The 14,322-nt window shown below is 41.4% G+C and overlaps 1 protein-coding gene across 3 annotated transcripts in view; it reads left to right on the top strand.

Moving 5' to 3' along the window:
• The first annotated feature begins 438 nt into the window (after nt 1-438).
• AGK (acylglycerol kinase) overlaps nt 439-14,322 on the top strand; it is a 97,200-nt gene continuing 83,316 nt past the window's right edge. For all 3 annotated transcript variants that reach the window (XM_081283027.1, XM_081283028.1, XM_081283029.1), the window contains exon 1: nt 439-553. The gene's annotated coding sequence lies outside the window, so the exon portion shown is untranslated. The remainder of the gene's footprint in view (nt 554-14,322) is intronic.

The raw sequence follows: 14,322 nt of genomic DNA on the forward strand, positions 1-14,322 counted from the left end.
GCAGCACTGGCTGTTCCCTCCGCCAGGCCCTCCCTTTTCTGGACCTTGGTTTGGCCTGCTTCTCCAGGCCATCTGGGTCTCAGACCCTTTGTCCCTCCTTTCTCTGGGAGGCCTCAGATGCCTAACAGCATTGTTCTCCCCCCGCACCCCACGCCATTCCTTTTTATCACCCAGTTTCGTTTTCTTCCTGGAGCTGATCACTATTTAAAATTGCCTTATTCATTCAGTTAATTTACTTTCTGATTTAGTTCCAGGTCCAAAGACAGTGTTTGCCTTGGTGAGCTTTCCAAAAAAATAGTGTGGGGCAATAGACAGACGGATGAAAGAATGAATAAACGAGTGCAGACGACGCAGGCAGCTCCAGGGCAGCTGTCCCGCCACCCTGGCCGCCTCGCGTGGCAGAGCCCGGCCCCGCCCGCCCGCTCGCTCGCTCGCTCGCTCCTCCAGCCCCGCGGCGGAACCCGAGGGCGGCGGCAGCGGTTTCCCTCCGACGAGCGGGGGAGTCTTGAGAGAGCACACAGGAAAGGCAGGGCGGTGAGCGGGCCGGGCGGTGGTGAGTGCCGGAGTCGCGCGCGGGCGCGGGCCGGGCGGCTGGCAGGGCCGGGGCGTGGGCGGAGCCGCCGCGGCGTGCGGGGCACGGGGCGGCTGGGCCTGGCCTGGGCCCGCGGCGCGGGCGGCGGCTCGCGGGCAGCTGGCCGCGCGCTGGAAGGTGGCAGCCTGGGCCCGGCCGGCCCGGCGCGCGCATCATGGTCACCGCGGGAGTCGGGTGTCCTGCGTTGGAGTCCTAGAGCTGTCGCTAGCCTGGGGACCCTCACTCGCTTCTCCCCTGGGGCTTCGGAGGACTCCTTTGCACAAAGGGGCCAGTGGTGTCCGAGCCTTGAAGGGGTGGATGGCTTCATTCATTCGGGCGCTTGGCGGGGTTGGGTGCTGCGGACGGAGAGGACCTGCCCGGGAGGGGTTCCAGGTGTCCTGAGCAACCCCGACCTGTCACGTCAAGGGGGTTGAATACTGTTAGGGCTTGGGAATTCTTTAGGGAGGAAAATGGGCTCTTAAGATAAAATATGTTAATTTGAACGTATAAATTTTAGACTTGGAGATGAGGGAATGGCAATTCTAGTTAAATACAAAGGACTGTGCATTGTTAACTAATGCATTGCATATTGTGATAAAGTTTATTCCAACTTACAAATGACAGTCTCCACTTATCACATGTGGTCTTCACTGCTAAACCAGGTAAACAGAGCAGATGAGGTATTCTTATTTTACTGGTCAAGAAATGGAAACAAGTTAAATGACTTACCCAGGCTCTCACCACCAGTAACTGACAAAGCCAGGACAAGAATCTAGTTTTAGGCCCATGAGCCAGTCCTCTTTCCACCCTAGGATAGGTGCATATTTTCACATTACTTGGATCACACACAAATTAATTCATTTGTGACAAAAAGGGAATTCCACTGGGGGTAGGGATAACCTTTAAACAGCCTTACTGACTCTTAGATTGTTTTTTAATTTATTGGTATTCCCCTTGGGTGGTTTTACTCTTCTCAAACTTGACCTCCATAGTGATGAATGCCAAATCTGTTCTATCTTTTGCCCAGTTTCCCCTAGCTTCATGCTGCTATCTCTAGACATCCACTGGATATTTTCTTTTTCTAAATATATGTTTTTTTTAAGTTGTTGATGGACCTTTATGTTGTTTATTTATATGTGGTGCTGAGAATTGATCCCAGTGCCTCACACAATGCTAAGCAAGTGCTCTACCAAGGAGCCACAACCCCAGCCCCATCCACTGCATATTTTCACTTGGATGCTCCACAGGCATGTCAATTTCAGTGTCTCTTAAGCTGCACACTACCTTTCTCCATAAACCTAGCCAGTTGCCTAAGCACAAAAACTGGCTTGGTTCCTCCTCTCTCACCTCCCACAATCAGTTGATCACCAAGTGCTAACAATTTATATTTTCTGAAAACCTCTGAATCCATTCTTGTGCTATCTTTTTTGTGCCTTCCTTCCTTTAGGTGCCTAGGGATTATGGCAAAAACTTCTTAATGGCTCTGTTTAGCTTTAATTTCAGTGTCTACCAGTCTGTTTTACATTCTGCGACTACAGTTGAAATATGATCATATCGCTCACCTGCTTAAATTCCATGAAATTGTTTTCATTGTCTTCAACTCCAAAGTCCTTAGTGTGGATTCAAGGTCTTTTCTAACCCTCCCTACTCCCACCATCCTTTCTCTCTAAACAACTGTTTCTCAAAGTCTGGTGTGGTGTTGACCTTACAGTTATGGGCATACTTGTTAAAAATGAAGGTGACAGTGGGCGTGGTGGCGCACACCTGTAATTCCAGCTTCTCTGAAGGTTGAGACAGGAGGTTCGCAAGTTCAAAGCCAACCTCAGCAAAAGTGAGGCACTAAGCAACCCAGTGAGACCCTGTCTCTAAATAAAATACAAAATAGGGTTAGGGATGTGGCTCCCTGGTTGAGTGCCCATGAGTTCAATGCAAAACAAAATATGAAGGTGTCGGCTAAATTTCAGAATAAATGAAGATCACAGGGAAGGGAGGTAAAGCTCAAGAATAGGTGTTTTTAACAGTTCTGTGCATTTTAACAGACTCTACACTAAAAGTTGAGATCTCTATTCGGGATGCTGTACCATGTTTACCCTGTTCTTTATTCATACCAGATTCTTGATGAGGCTCAAGACACACCACCCCATAATATGGCACTTGGCATTTGAAGAAACAGCAGAAGCAGGAAGGTCATTCTCTGACTACCTCCTGCCCTTCTCCCCTGAAGCAGATCATGAAAGACTTCTTTGATTTTCCTCTTTATTAGACCCTCCTGTGAGATGTATTCATCATATACATAGAGGAAAAGAATTCTCTTATTTCTGAAAACACAGGGACACAGAAGAATCTGAACAAACAGGCCTCACTATGTTCCACCTATCATAACCATTAGAACATTATCCTTTATCAAATTGTCCTTCTGCACAACTATCTACTCTTCATCAAAGTTAGCATAAAAATACATGGGCCTCCCTATTTGGGTCTTGTTTCTGAAGGCTTCTGTGTCACATAAAAGTTACATTAAATAATTTTGTTTGCTTTTCTCTTTATCTTATAGGGATCTCAGGCATGAAACTAGCAATGGCTGAAAAAGAAATTTCTTCTTCCCTATGCTATCTACCTGTGTTTCTCTGAACATAACTTGCTGCCTTTTCACTTTTATACACTGTCATAATTCAGACTGCTGTAACAAAAATACCATAGACTGGGGTGGCATAAACAAATTTATTTCTCACGTTTCTGGAGGCTAGAAATCTGAAACCAAGAGGCTAGCATGTTTAGGTACCTGCTGAGGGCCCTCTTCTTGTGTCCTAATATGATGGGGTGGAGGGATCTCTCTGGTTTCTCTTCTTATGGGCTCACTAATCTCATTCATTGGGTGCCACCCTCATGACCTAGTTACCTCTCAAAGGCCCTATGTCCTAATAGCATATTGTTGGGGATTAGGACTTCAATATAGGCACATCTTTGATTACTGAGTAAGTTGGGCATTTCTTCATAGCCCTGTGCATTTCCTCTCTGCTTATTTTCCTATTGGAGGCCTGGTGTGCTCCTCTGTTTTGAATAAACTCTTACTAACATATTGTTGAATTCTTTATGTCTAATGGGCATTAAACAGTCATATAATGAGACTGTAAGAAGACAGAAAAGGAGGCTGGGGTTATGGCTCAGTGGTAGAGTACTCACCTTGCACATGCAAGGCCCTGGGTTCAATCCTCAGCACCACATAAAAATAAATAAATGAATAAAATAAAGGTATTATGTCCAACTACAACTATAAAAAATATAAAGAATACAGAAAAGCCAGGAGAAGTCTGGTAATCCTCTTCCTTTCTTCATGCCCCTCCTTCTTCCTTCTCCTACAACGAGGAACTAGTGATCTGAGAAAGAAGAATGTAGTTCAGGTAGAAAGACGTGAAGGAAGAAGAAAATAATTGTTGGTGAGTGAGAAGATGGTGATGATGAGACTAGAAGGGAAAAGATGAGAAGAGGCAGAGCAGAAGTGATAAGGAGGAAACCCAGCAGGGGAAGAGGAAGAAGAGAGAGGGTAAAGGAATGGAGAGGAGCAATCAGATGCTACATGATTACTTTGATACTTACATTTTTATTTTCCTGTTTCTTTTTTTTTTTTTTTTTTTTTTTTACATTTTTTTTATTGGTTGTTCACAACATTACAAAGCTCTTGACATATTATATTTCATACATTAGATTGACATGGGTTATGAACTCCCAATTTTACCCCAAATGCAGATTGCAGAATCACGTCAGTTACACATCCACAATTTTACATAATGCCATATTAGTGACTGTTGTATTCTGCTACCTTTCCTATCCCCTACTATCCCCCCTCCCCTCCCCTCCCATCTTCTCTCTCTACCCCATCTACTGTAATTCATTTCTCTCTTTGTTTATTTTCCCATTCCCCTCACAACCTCTTATATGTAATTTTGTTTAGCAATGAGTGTCTCCCTTCATTTCCATGCAATTTCCCTTTTCTCTCCCTTTCCCTCCCATCTCAAGTCTCTGTTTAATGTTACTCTTTTCTTCCTACTCTTCCTCCCTGCTCTGTTCATACTTGCTCTCATTATATCAAAGAAGACATTTGGTATCTGTTTTTTAGGGTTTGGCTAGCTTCACTAAGCATAATCTGCTCTAATGCCATCCATTTCCCTGAAAATTCTATGATTTTGTCATTTTTTATTGCTGCGTAGTACTCCATTGTGTATAGATGCCACATTTTTTTTTATCCATTCGTCTATTGAAGGGCATCTGGGTTGTTTCCACAGTCTAGCTATTGTGAATTGTGCTGCTATGAACATCGATGTGGCAGTGTCCCTGTAGCATGCTCTTTTAAGTGCCGCAGTCTTGGCTGGGCACAGAATCACGAGCCAATCAAGCAGGAACAAAACTTTATTTTGAAAAAGCCGCTAACACTCTCAGCGCCAGCAAGTCAAAAACCGGTCCTCCCACGAGGGTGTCCGACCGGAACCGCGCGTCCCGGAACCCCCCGTCTCCTCCGACCTCCTCCGGAATTCCCTCCTACTATCCTTCCCCAACCAATGGAAACTCTCCAGCAGTCCCGTAAAGTCCCGTAACTTGAGTCCGGTAGCAGGCCAAGGTGAACAGCGGGAGTCCAGTTTGCATATGAATGTAAATTTTAACATAATCATCTCAGTGGCTAGCTGGCGTCACTTTACAACCAAAGGTGCCATACATCGTATATATGCTTGTGGCTCCTAGCATCTGCCCCCTTCTGTTTAATTAAGCAACAAGCAATGTGGCTAGGGACCGTGCCTGGTAGGTTGTCCAATTTAACATATGGTTCTTACCCGTCATGGGAGAACTGACCTTTAGGCGTCAGCTTCCTGTCTTAGGTTGAATCCACTGTAATCAGAGCAACCCGTCGCTGACTACCGGTCCAGCATTCAGCCATGCTTGTGGATAGGCCTATGCACCAGTGGGGGGGTGAGGTTCTTGCCTCACCTCTGTTGGCCCCCAAATTTTGCCTTGGTGCCAGTGGGGGGGTGAGGTTCTTTGCCTCACCTCTGTTGGCCCCCAAATTTTAGACCATCACTAGTAGAAGGGAGGAGGATACAGAAATGCCACGACACCAAGCCAATTGATGGCTCCTTGGAAAAATTGCGTCACTGGTGACACCATCAGCAAAGATATGCCAGTATTACCACAATAAACATGGGGTGAGCTGGCAAGGAAATTGCATCACTGGTGACACCATCAGCAAAGATATGCCAGCAGTACCACAATTCGGTGCACCAGATGATATTTTACAATGTATGCAACTGATATATAGTCCAGGCAAGTTCTGCAAGCAGTTCAAATTGGAGGAGTCTATCAATATGTCCATTTCCTCCCAAAGTAAATCAAGTCCTTGATTGAGCATTACTTGTTGAGTTATATTCATTGATGCATCAGTTTATACAGTTTACTGTGATAGCTATCATAGAAGCTGTAGTTTGGTTTTATCTCAGTCTTCACCGGAATTGGGATGGAGATGGAAATTCTGGCAATGATGCTAAAGAGACATTATCCTGAACAGAATTATTAAATATAATGAAAAGGAATGGTGAAAGTAAACAAACAGATCTGTTAACCATCTTTAACAACAATCATAAACAGCTGTTCACCTAATTTAAATTAAACCATATAAATCACGTGAATAAAGAAAAAATTCGGATCCATTTTTTCATGAGCGCTCCTCATATAAGAAATATGGACATACACACATACAGACATACAACACAAAACAGAAGTGTGCACACAACATACAACACATAAGACAATAGTAAATAAAGGCCTTGTAACTATACTTAGGTGAAATCTCCATTGCAATGTTTAAAAACTCCACAGTCAAAAAAAAAAAATAAATAAATAAATAAATAAATAAATAAATAAAAAATAAAACACAGTCAAAAAATAAAACTGATCAGAAAAACATTAACCTAGGTTTGTATGAGCTCAAAAATAAAATAGAACTTTATGATGTGGAAAAATGCAATAATAAAATAGATACTGAAAAAAAAAAACCTTGGTTAATCACTGTCGCAGATGTAAGAATAGCCAAGCTGGAGCTCTGGATGTCAGCTGTTATGGATTTGAGTCAAATCATCTTCTTTTTCTGTAGAAATTGTTTTAGTTAATCTCTCTGGAATCCAAATCGGTTGCTGTTCATCCTGTGGGAAAACACAGACAGCGCCCCGATTCCAGACTATCACTGGATCCGGGCCTTTCCATTGTCCTGTTAGAATATCTTTCCAAAGTACCTTAGGCTTATGTACATTTTTGGGGTACAAATGTCTTTCCGCAGCACTAAGTCCCGATGAATCTAAATTTAAAAAGTTTAGAGTAAAAAGGGTTATTTTAAGTTTATCTTTGGGGGATATATACCCCTTTCCAATTCCCTCCTTTTGTTTTAATAAGTACATTTTAATAGTTTGATGAGCTCTTTCAACTATGCCTTGTCCTTGTGGATTGTATGGAATTCCTGTTATGTGAGTAATACCAAATGATGAGCAAAATTGTTTAAAAGAGGAGGAAGTATAACCAGGACCGTTGTCCGTTTTTAACTGTTTTGGAACGCCCACAGTGGCAAAATTTTGTAAGCAATGAGCTATAACATCTTTAGTTTTTTCTCCGGCATGAAGGGAGCCCATCAAAAATCCGGAAGAGGTATCAACTGTAACATGTAAATATTTTAATTTTCCAAATTCTGGCAAGTGTGTGACGTCCATCTGCCAAATATGGTTAGGTATTAGTCCTCTAGGATTGACTCCAAGATTAACTTGTGGTAAAAATGTCACACAATTTTGACATTGTTTTATTATATGTCTGGCCTGTTCTTTAGTTATTTTAAAACGCTTTTGTAAAGTATTAGCATTGACATGGAACCTTTTATGAAAATTTATAGCTTCTTCTATTGTGGAGAAAATATGTATGTCATGTGTAGATTTATCTGCTAGTTCATTGCCCATACTAAGGGCTCCAGGCAATCCTGTATGTGCCCTGATATGACCTATGAAGAATGGATCTTTTCGGTCCCAGATTAGACTTTGTATAGCGGAAAACAAAGAGAAAACAGTAGAGGAAGGGGAAATCCTACCAGCATCTTCAAGGGAATTAATAGCATTAACTACATACTGACTATCAGAAAATAAATTAAATACAGAATCTTTAAACATCATAAAAGCTTGTAATACTGCATTAAGCTCTACCTTTTGAGCTGATTGTTTGGGTACTAAAAATGTAAAAGTTTGATCAGGAGTAACTACTGCTGCTGTACCATTGTTTGACCCATCAGTGAATATATTTGGAGCATTTATGATAGGGGTTTTTCTTGTCATTTTTGGAAAAACTACAGGATGCTTAGACCAAAAAGACAACAAAGGATTAGATGGTAAGTGATTATCAAATGAAACACTAGTTTTACACAGGATTATTGCCCAAGTATTTAACTCATTAGCTAACTCATCAATTTGATCCATAGTATATGGAGTAATAATTTTATTGGGAGAAATCCCAAACACTCCCTTAGCTGCTTTTATTCCTTTGAGTATTAATTGTCCTACAGCCTCAGGATATCTAGTAAGAATAGTGTTAGGGGAATAAGATAAATGTATCCACAATAATGGACCTTCTTGCCAAAATACTCCTGTAGGAATATTTTTTGTTGGTAGTACAATAAATAATAAAGGCAAACTTATATCAATTCTATCCAAATGCATATTTTCCATATATGTTTCAATGATTTTTAATACTTTTCTTGCTTCAGGCGTTAACATGCGGGGTGAATTTGGATCTGATGGACCTTTTAGAATATCAAATAAAGGTCCTAACTCTCCTGTTGGTATGCCTAGATAAGGCCTTATCCAATTTATGTCTCCCAATAACTTTTGAAAGTCATTAAGTGATTTGAGTTGATCTACTCGTATTTGAATTTTTGGTGGACGGACCATGGTTGAGGATAATAGAACTCCTAAATAATTAATTGGAAGATTTAATTGTACTTTATCTATTGCTATCTCTAGATTATAATTTTTCAATAAATTTGTAAGTGTGGCATAACATTCTAGTAATGTGTTTTTATCTTTATGTGCCAGTAACACATCATCCATATAGTGAAATATTTGTAGTTCAGGATTTTGGTTTCTAAGTGGCTGGATTGCTTTATTAACATAAATTTGACACATAGTTGGGCTGTTAGCCATCCCTTGAGGGAGTACTTTCCATTCATATCTCTGATCAGGACCTTCATGATTCAGTGCAGGGATAGTAAATGCAAAATGTGGACTATCCTCGGGATGAATTGGAATTGAAAAGAAACAATCTTTAATATCTATAACTAAAACATGCCAGGTTTTTGGTAAAGCAGACAATTGAGGAATCCCTGATTGAGCAGGTCCCATAATAACCATCTCATTATTAATGGCTCTTAAATCTTGTAATAATCTCCATTTACCAGATTTCTTTTTAATGACAAAAATGGGAGTATTATAGGGGGATACGGAAGGTTGTATATGTCCTTCCGCTAACTGTTGTCTGACCAAGTCATGGGCTACTTGTATCTTTTCTTTAGTCAAGGGCCACTGAGGAACCCACACTGGTCTTTCTGATTTCCAAGTAATTTTGATTGTCTCAGTGGCCCTTTCTGAAAACCCAATTCATGTCTATTTATTTCTTGATCTATTTGAATAGGTGCTGTCATACCTTGTTCTTGTTCTCTTAATCTTTTTTCTTTCCTAAAGCCTTGTTTAGCCCTAGTAGTGGGCGCGTTAGGATTGATGTTATTTGTTAATGTCAATCCTAATTGATCTAGGACATCTCGTCCCCATAAATTTACAGGAAGATGATCCAATACATAGGGCTGTATAGTTCCTTCACATCCTTCAGGATCCCTCCAATCTAATACCATAGCACTTCTATGGGGATTTGTTGCCACTCCTAGGCCTCGAAGCGTTTGAGTGGCTTGTTGTAATGGCCAATGTTTTGGCCATTCTTGACGAGATATGATGCTGAGGTCAGCTCCTGTGTCCAGCAGCCCATTAAAGTCATGTCCTTGAATTTTTAATTTTAGCATTGGGCGAGAATCTAAATTTAAAGACAGCATAGCCCAATCTACACCTGTGGAGCCTAATCCCTTGGAACCTCTTTCTACATTACAACTGGAAAATTTATCATGCAGGCTGGGTATTATTAATAACTGTGCTATTCTATCTCCTGGTGAAATTACTGATATACCTCTTGGAGAACTAGCTATAATTTTTATTTCACCTTCATAATCGGGATCAATTACCCCAGGACTTATCATAAGTCCTTTTAGTGTAGAAGAACTGCGTCCCAATAATAAGCCTACTGTTCCTTTGGGAAGAGGTCCTTTTACTCCTGTGGGAATGATTTGAATTCCCATCTCTGGGGTTAGTACTGCTCTGGCAGAGGCGCAGATGTCCAGCCCTGCGCTCCCTCTAGTTTGTCTGATGAGGGATTTAATGGATAATGCGTCCTGGGCACTACCTTGATGGGGCTGTTGGGTTCCTCCATTGCCCCATATATTTGTGGTTTGGGGCCCCGGGGCATTGGGCCCTCTAGTCCGTTTTTTGGCAATGGAGCTTGATACCTTTCTCCACGATATCGTGGGTAAACACTTGGTCCTTGTCCGTTTTTTGATAACGGAATACCCTCTATGGTGGTTTGAGAACGGCATTCATTAGCCCAATGTCTCCCTCTACGGCATCGTGGGCAAATACCTGGTATTCTATTCCTTTGATATCCAGCTTTGTTAAACCCTCCTCTTATGGGGCAACTCCTTTTAAAATGTCCTGTTTGATTACAATTATAGCATGTTCTTGGCCTGGCATCTAAAGCCTGTTGTACTGCTGCTAAGACTTGCCCCTGTTCATTAATGTCTCTACATAATTTAATATATGTGTTTAAATCCTCATGTCTCCATGGTCTAATGACCTCTCTGCAGCAACGATTTGCTTGGTCATAAGCCAGTTGTTTTATAAATGGCATTACCTGTTCTGTATTTCCAAATATCCTAGAGGCTGACTGAATAAGTCTATCTACAAATTCAGCATAAGGTTCATTAGTTCCTTGTATTACCTTAGATAATTGACCTTGTAAGTCTCCATGCCCCTGTAAAGTTTTCCATGCCCTAACTGCATCTACAGCAATTTGTGCGTACACACCAGGGTCATATTCAATTTGTTGTCTTTGACCCTCATAAGGTCCCTTCCCCAAAAGCATGTCCATATTTCTTTGAGGGTACCCAGCTTCTGCATTTCGCCTAGCTGTCTCCATGCAAAATTCCTCATTGGCAACCTTCCATAACAAATATTGTCCTCCGTTTAGCACAGATCGACACATGTTAGCCCAATCTGCTGGTGTCATGTCCAAGTTGGTAACAGATTCAACCATGCTTATTGTGAAGGGAGCTTGCGGCCCATAGGTCGTTACAGCCTCCTTTAATTGCTTTATTGTTTTGAAATCTAAAGCACGGTGAATTCGTTGCCCTCCTGCCTGCTCAAGTACAGGGCATGCTAATCTTTGGGGTCCTGCCTCAGAATTCCGTCCATCAACTACGGTAGTTGAGGGCCGCTCAGCGGTAGATGGAGCTGTTGGCTGAGTTACGCCCTCTGGTGATAGAACGGAGTTGGTAGCAACCTCCTGTTGTAATTCTCCACCTGATGGCTGCTTGTCCTCTAAGCTTGCTTTCTTTAAATTCTCCTCTGTCTGACTAGCTTGAGAGACCTTCTCTTTTGCTTGACCTAGCGTTTTTTCTACCATAGTCTGGACCTCTAACAATTTACTTAACAGTTTTTCGGTTTGTTTTTTATTGGATTCTAATCTACTATAACCTAACCCAATAAGGTAGGATAAAACAAAGCCGAAGCAGAATGAAACAAAGACGGAGCAGACAATGGTTGTATCAATTTTCTCTTTCTCAGGGCTGAATAACTTCAAACCTTGAGCCAACCATTTTTTCCAGTTCGCCTGAGAAAATTCTAGGGCTAGGGAGCTCGAAATGAAAACAAAATAAATCAAAACAAGAACACATTGTTTTCTGAGAAGGTCATCCATCCTGTCGCCTTCCCTCAGGGGCGAGCAATTTACTCACCTCTAAGCTTCAGGCGTTCCCCGCACGGGCCGCCAAATGCCGCAGTCTTGGCTGGGCACAGAATCACGAGCCAATCAAGCAGGAACAAAACCTTATTTTGAAAAAGCCGCTAACACTCTCAGCGCCAGCAAGTCAAAAACCGGTCCTCCCACGAGGGTGTCCGACCGGAACCGCGCGTCCCGGAACCCCCCGTCTCCTCCGACCTCCTCCGGAATTCCCTCCTACTATCCTTCCCCAACCAATGGAAACTCTCCAGCAGTCCCGTAAAGTCCCGTAACTTGAGTCCGGTAGCAGGCCAAGGTGAACAGCGGGAGTCCAGTTTGCATATGAATGTAAATTTTAACATAATCATCTCAGTGGCTAGCTGGCGTCACTTTACAACCAAAGGTGCCATACATCGTATATATGCTTGTGGCTCCTAGCATTTAAGGTCTTCAGGGAATAGTCCGAGAAGGGCAATAGCAGGGTCAAATGGTGGTTCCATTCCCAGCTTTCCCATGAATCTCCAAACTGCTTTCCAAATTGGCCGCACCAATTTGCAGTCCCACCAGCAATGTACAAGTGTACCCTTTTCTCCACATCCTCGCCAGCACTTGTTGTTGTTTGAATTCATAGTGGCTGCCAATCTTACTGGAGTGAGATGGTATCTTAGGGTGGTTTTGATTTGCATTTCTCTGACTGCTAGAGATGGAGAGCATTTTTTCATGTACTTGTTGATTGATTGTATATCCTCCTCTGAGAAGTGTCTGTTCAGGTCCTTGGCCCATTTGTTGATTGGGTTATTTGTTATCTTATTGTCTAGTTTTTTGAGTTCTTTGTATACTCTGGATATTAGGGCTCTATCTGAAGTGTGAGGAGTAAAAATTCGTTCCCAGGATGTAGGCTCCCTATTTACCTCTCTTATTGTTTCTTTTGCTGAAAAAAAACTTTTAAGTTTAATTAAGTCCCATTTGTTGATTCTAGTTGTTAACTCTTGCGCTATGGGTGTCCTATTAAGGAATTTGGAGCCCGACCCCACAATCTGTAGATCTGAGCCAACTTTATCTTCTATCAGACGCAGAGTTTCTGATTTGATATCAAGCTCCTTGATCCATTTTGAGTTAACTTTTGTGCATGGCGAGAGAAAGGGATTCAGTTTCATTTTGTTGCATATGGATTTCCAGTTTTCCCAACACCATTTGTTGAAGATGCTATCCTTCCTCCATTGCATGCTTATAGCCCCTTTATCAAATATAAGATAGTTGTAACTTTGTGGGTTAGTCTCTGTGTCCTCTATTTTATACCATTGGTCCACCGGCCTGTTTTGGTACCAGTACCATGCTGTTTTTGTCACTATTGCTCTGTAATATAGTTTGAAATCTGGTATCGCTATACCGCCTGATTCACTCTTTCTGCTTAGAATTGCTTTTGCTATTCTGGGTCTTTTATTTTTCCATATGAATTTCATGATTGCTTTATCTATTTCTACAAGAAATGCCGTTGGGATTTTGATTGGCATTGCATTGAATCTATAAAGAACTTTTGGTAATATCGCCATTTTGATGATGTTTGTTCTGCCTATCCATGAACAGGGTATATTTTTCCATCTTCTAAGATCTTCTTCTACTTCTCTCTTTAGGGTTCTGTAGTTTTCATTGTATAAATCTTTCACCTCTTTTGTTAGGTTGATTCCCAAGTATCTTATTTTTTTTGAGGATATTGTGAATGGAGTGTTTTTCCTCATTTCCATTTCAGAAGTTTTGTTGCTGATATACAGAAATGCCTTTGATTTATGCGTGTTGATTTTATATCCTGCCACTTTGCTGAATTCATTTATTAGTTCTAGTAGTTTCTTTGTAGACCCTTTTGGGTCTTCTAGGTATAGAATCATGTCATCTGCAAATAGTGATAATTTAAGTTCTTCTTTTCCAATTTTTATGCCTTTAATTTCTTTCGTCTGTCTAATTGCTCTGGCCAGTGTTTCGAGAACTATATTGAATAGAAGTGGAGATAGAGGGCATCCCTGTCTTGTTCCGGATTTTAGAGGGAATGCCTTCAACTTTTGTCCATTCAGAATGATGCTAGCCTGAGGCTTAGCATAGATAGCTTTTACAATGTCAAGGTAAGTTCCTGTTATCCCTAGTTTTTCTAATGTCTTGAACATAAAGGCATGCTGTACTTTGTCGAATGCTTTCTCTGCATCTATCGAGATGATCATATGGTTCTTATCTTTAAGTCTATTGATGTGGTGAATAACATTTATTGATTTCCGTATGTTGAACCATCCTTGCATCCCAGGGATGAATCCTACTTGATCATGGTGCACTATTTTTTTGATGTGTTTTTGTATTCGATTCGCCAGAATTTTATTGAGGATTTTTGCATCTAGGTTCATTAGAGATATTGGTCTGTAGTTTTCTTTCTTTGAGGTGTCTTTGTCTGGTTTCGGGATCAGGGTGATGTTGGCCTCATAGAATGAATTTGGAAGAGCTCCCTCTTTTTCTATTTCCTGAAATAACTTGAAAAGTATTGGTATTAATTCTTCTTTAAAGGTTTTGTAAAACTCCGCTGTATACCCATCCGGTCCTGGGCTTTTCTTGGTTGGTAGTCTTTTGATGGCTTCTTCAATTTCATCTATTGATAT

This window comes from Spermophilus citellus (assembly GCF_964194105.1).
Source record: "Spermophilus citellus genome assembly, chromosome: 3".
NCBI classification, from domain to species: domain Eukaryota; kingdom Metazoa; phylum Chordata; class Mammalia; order Rodentia; family Sciuridae; genus Spermophilus; species Spermophilus citellus.